This window comes from Onychomys torridus, chromosome 14 (assembly GCF_903995425.1).
Source record: "Onychomys torridus chromosome 14, mOncTor1.1, whole genome shotgun sequence".
Classification (NCBI taxonomy): domain Eukaryota; kingdom Metazoa; phylum Chordata; class Mammalia; order Rodentia; family Cricetidae; genus Onychomys; species Onychomys torridus.
In genome coordinates, this window is record NC_050456.1 from 62,438,004 (window position 1) to 62,443,204 (window position 5,201).

Here is a 5,201-nt window from a genome sequence, read left to right on the forward strand (position 1 = left end):
CATTCATTCAATAAAGTAAACAAAACCACACACACACACACACACACACACACACACACACACACACACATTCCAAAACAAAAAACCAATCCAACCAAGTAATGCATGAGGAAACTAGTTTCATATCATCAAGTGAAAGAACTAAATGTTGGGGCAGGGCAGGGGTGGGGAGAAGCACACTGACTTCAACTGAATAACAGAATGGAAAGAAGCAACTTCAGAACTTGTGGTAAAGGAGAGAGGACAAACACGTTAGAAAGGCACCAGCAGAAGTAGCAGGATCCTGGACTGTTGTGTCCATTTTGGGGAGTTGATTATCTCAACATCCTCCTTAAACACCTACAAGGCCATGTGAAAGCAACAAACTTCCTCATCGAAGTCAGTGTGTTCTTTCAAACATCCACAAGCTTCCTGATAAGAACATCATTGAATTGTTAACATGAACACTGTACCATCTGTCTCTTGCCACTTCTCTGCCTGCCTCCCACATCTCCTTCACCACATTTCTCATTGTTCTCCAAACATGCCTACACAGTGATGGGTCTGTATATTCCACATGCCATCAATTCTGACTAGAATACTTACTCCCTCTGTCTGGCAAAATCTACCAGCATCATCAACTAAGAATGAAGAAACACCAAATGGTCTCCATCTGATGTCGTTCCCTCTGCCTCGGAACTTCTATGCAAGGGCACTAATTTCTACATGTATCCCACTCTGTTGACCTGGGAAATGGCTAGGTGGCTATGTAAATAAATCTTCTGTTGCTGTGATAAAACACTAAGAGGAAAGATGGTTTAAGAAAGGAGTTTATTTTGAGGTAAGGTTGGAGAGAAATAAGAGTCCATGATGGCAGGGCTGGCAGCAGCAACAGGAGTTACACACACACACACACACACACACACACACACACGCACACACACTCACTCACTCACGTGTGTGTGTGAGTGCCCATGCACTCATGCACACTTATGCACTCATACCCATTTAATTTCAACCACTCTTTTTAATTGAAAATTGGCACAATATATTTTTATTACTATTTCCCTTCTCTATTCCTTCCACATCCTCTCTAACTCTCCACCCACCCAACTCCATGCCTTCTTTCTCTCTCTCTCTTTGGGTAATAAAAATAAAAATAAACTCTCCCTCCTCGCTGAACCCTCGCCAACATATTGTTCAGGCATTGTTGGAAGGTTGGCCTGGTGGCCTACATCTCCTTTGGTTTTCATGCTGGAAAGCTGGTTGCGACTGTAGATGTTATGGGTCAGAACAGGGCTTTAGTGGATGGACCTCGCAGTCGGGTGAAGAGCCAGGCCATGCCTTTCAGGTGCACTGTAGCTCACTGACTTGATTCTCAACTTCCCACACAGTGCCCACCTGAAGTATGTAACGAAGGCTTGGGAGAAAGCAGGTAGCAATACGAAATGGGCAGGCACATGATGGGCCAAGGAGATGGATACCAGAGAAAAGAAAGCCAACATGACAGATTTTGATCGTTTCAAAGTCATGAAGTCAAAGGAAATGAGGAACAGAATACTAAAGACTGAAGTCAAGAAACTTGAAAGAGGTGCTATCCTGAAAGCTTCTCACCCAAAAGCACCTGCTGCTAAGGCTGTCATTGCTGCAGTGGTGGCAGCTGCTACTAAAGCTAAAGTTCCGGCCAAGAAGGCGACAGGACCAGGCAAGAAGGCTGTGGCCCAGAAAGCTGCAGTCCAGAAGGCAGTTCCTCCTACTAAAGGTCAGAAGGGTCAGAAGATCCCAGTCTAGAATGCACCAGCTTCAAAGGCATCTGGCAAGAAAGCATGAGGCTGTGAAAAGGAATAAAGGTGCTTTTTGACATATTGACAAAACTAACTAACTAACTAACTAACTAACTAATTAGCTAGCTAGCTAACTAAATGAAGGAAGGAAGGAAGGAACAAAGGAACGAAGGAAAGAAGGAATGAAGGAACGAAGGAAAAAAGGAAGGAACGAAGGAAGGAAGGAATAGATGGATGAATGAATAAAATAAAATAAAAATTGAAGAATTAAAATAACCAATAATTTAAAAAATATGAAAAAGTACAAGAAACACTCATATACAAACAAAATGCCTAAAACTCTTAAAATTAGAAGACAAAATACATAAGCAAACACCAATCAGGTAGAGAATACACAAACAAAGCAATATGAGGCAGAAAATCTACAAAATTACATTAAGTTCATGTTGGCCATTTATTGCTGGGTGTGAGGCCTATCCTTAAGAGTGGTTTATAATCCCTATGAGACTCCACTGGAGAAAACTAATTTTCTCATTGCAAATGGCTGTCAACTGGACATAGCTTCTTGGTTAGGGATGGGAAATTATATCTACTTTCCCATCTCAGGGCTGGAGGGCCTTGAATCTGTCCAGGCCTTGTGCATCCTGCTATAGTAAGAACTCCTATCTTGAACTACAAGCAGAAAAGATACAGAGTAAATGGGAAGTGGTATGGATTTTTTAATCTTTCAAGCCCATATTTCTTTCCAAAAAGGCTGTACCTCAAAATCCTCCCAAACATCATCACAAACTGAGCACCAAGTGTTCAAAATGTGATTTACAGGAAATGGAGACCTTCTCATTCAAGTAACTACAGTAACTCTCCCACTTGTTCTGTTGTACCAGTTTTTTAAATCTTAAAGTTTAGTTCATTTCTTTCTTATTTTTTTTTCATTGAGTGGCTTTTTTGATGCTTGTTAGAACCTTAATAAATGCTTGGGAATGACTATTCTTTTAGCATAAAGGAAAGATGTCAAGAAAAGCACAACTGAACCAGATGTTGTTTAGATCTCTGCAGTTTTTTACAAATGTGGTTTTAGAGTGTGTGTTTCAGATATTCATGATATCTTCATATGATGCTTTCCACGACTGTCTTGTACAAAAATAGAGAAGGGCTGAAATTTTCCTTTAAGAATGTTTTATTATAGGAACATACCATGTTTGTCCTTCTGAGTCTGGGTTATCTCACTCAGGATGATTTTTTCTAGATCCATCCATTTGCCTGCAAACCTCATGATGTCGTTGTTTTTCTCTGCTGAGTAGTACTTCATTGTGTATATGTACCACATTTTCTTTATCCATTCTTCAGTTGAAGGGCATCTAGGTTGTTTCCAGGTTCTGGCTATTACAAACAATGCTGTTATGAACAGAGCTGAGCAAATGCCCTTGTGGTATGATTAAACATTCCTTGAGTATATGCCCAAGAGTGCTACAGCTAGGTCTTGGGGGAGATGGATTCCCAATTTTCAAAGGAAGCGCCATATTGATTTCCAAAGTGGCTGTACAAGCTTGCATTCCCACCAGCAGTGGAGTAGAGTTCCCCTTGCTCCACATCCTCTCCAGCATAAGCTGTCTTCTGTGTTTTTGATCTTAGCCATTCTGACAGGTGTAAGGTGGTGTCTCAGAGTCATTTTGATTTGCATTTCTCAGATAATTAAGGATGTTGAGCAATTCCTTAAATGTCTTTCAGCCGTTTGAACTTCCACTGTTGAGAATTCTCTGTTTAGTTCTATAGCCCATTTCTTAATTGGACTGTTGGGCATTTTGATGTCTAATTTCTTGAGTTCTTTATATATTCTGGATGTCAGCCCTCTGTCAGATGTGGGGTTGGTGAAGACCTTTTCCCATTCTGTAGGCTGTCGCTTTGTTTTGTTGACCATGTCCTTTGCTCTACAAAAGCTTCTCAGTTTCAACAGGTCCCATTGATTGACTGTTTCTCTCAGTGTCTGTGCTACTGGTGTTATATTTAGGAGGATACTAGATGTAAAACAAAGATGACTAGACTGCTACACAACTACAAGGAGGCTACCTCAAAAACGGGATCCTAGGAAAGACACAGGGATCACCCAATGACAGAGAAATGGATGAGATCTACATGAACAACCTGGACAACAGTGGGAGTAATGAAGGGCAAGGTTTGAGGGAAAGAAAGCTTAGGGGAGCAGGAGATCACAGCTGGATCAAGAACAGAAAGGGTGAATGAGGAATAACAAACCATGATAAATGATGACCACATGAGAACAGGAATAGGCAGAGTGCTGGAGAGGTCCCCAGAAATCCATGATGATACATCCTCTGTAGATTGCTGGCAATGGTCAAGAGAAAGCCTGATCTGACCTAGTCTGGTGATCAGATGGCCAAACACCCTAATGGTCGTGCTAGAACTCTCATCCAATAACTGATGGAAGTGGATACAGAGATCCTCAGCCAGGCCCCGGGTGGAGCTCCAGGAGTCCAATTGTTGAGAAAGAGGAGGGACTATAAGAGCGTGAATTGTAGAGACCAAGATTGGAGAGGCACAGGGACAAATAGCCAAGCAAATGGAAGCCCATGAATTATGAACCAAAAGATGTGGAGACCCCAGCTGAATCAGGCCCTCTGGATAAGTGAGCTTGATCTGTTTTGGAGGCATCCAGGCTTTGGGACAGGGACCTTAGTGCATGAGCTGGCTGTTTGGAACCTTGGGCTTACACAGGGACACTTTGCTCAGCCTGGAAGGAGGGGACTGGACCTGCCTGTACTGAATCCATCAAGTTGAAATGTATCCCCAGGGGAGTCTTGGCCCTGGAGGAGATGGGAATGGAGAGGAGGGGATGGGGGGAAGTTGGAGGCGGGGTCTGGGGGGGAGGACAGGGGAACCCCTGGCTGATGTGTAAAATTAAAACACAAATATAATAAAAAAGAATGTTTTATTATAGGAACATAATGCAACTTAAAGGCAGCCTAAGTTTTGTTTCATTTAAGCATGTTATCATTCTTCTAGTATAAAAGCCTATGGATATAGTGCATGTTCTACATCTGGCCCACTGCTCAATGTCAAAAACAAATGTTATTGGAACACAACTAGGCTCATTCTTTTAGATGTTCTCTAATGCTGCTACTGTGTTACATCAATCTAGACCAGCTGTTGTGACAGGGGCTATCTACCCTATCACATTAAAACTTTGAAACCTTACAGGAAAAGTGTAGTCACCAAAATATGAGTTTCAAAATTAACTTACCTTGTTTTCAATTCTGATGCATTTTGAAGGAGGCTTTCATTTCTGAAATAATACTCAAACCTACACAGAGAGTGAGACTTTAAGAAACAAATGATAGGTTTCCTGATTTTATCCAGTATCACGTGGCCAGCACAGAATCAGGCAACACTGAATAGGTTGTTTTTATTTCATTATTTGTT

The 5,201-nt window shown here is 41.7% G+C and overlaps 1 pseudogene; it reads left to right on the forward strand.

Annotated features, from left to right (window-relative positions):
• Positions 1 to 1,160: 1,160 nt before the first annotated feature.
• Positions 1,161 to 1,809, forward strand: LOC118595278 (annotated as a pseudogene).
• Positions 1,810 to 5,201: the final 3,392 nt, after the last annotated feature.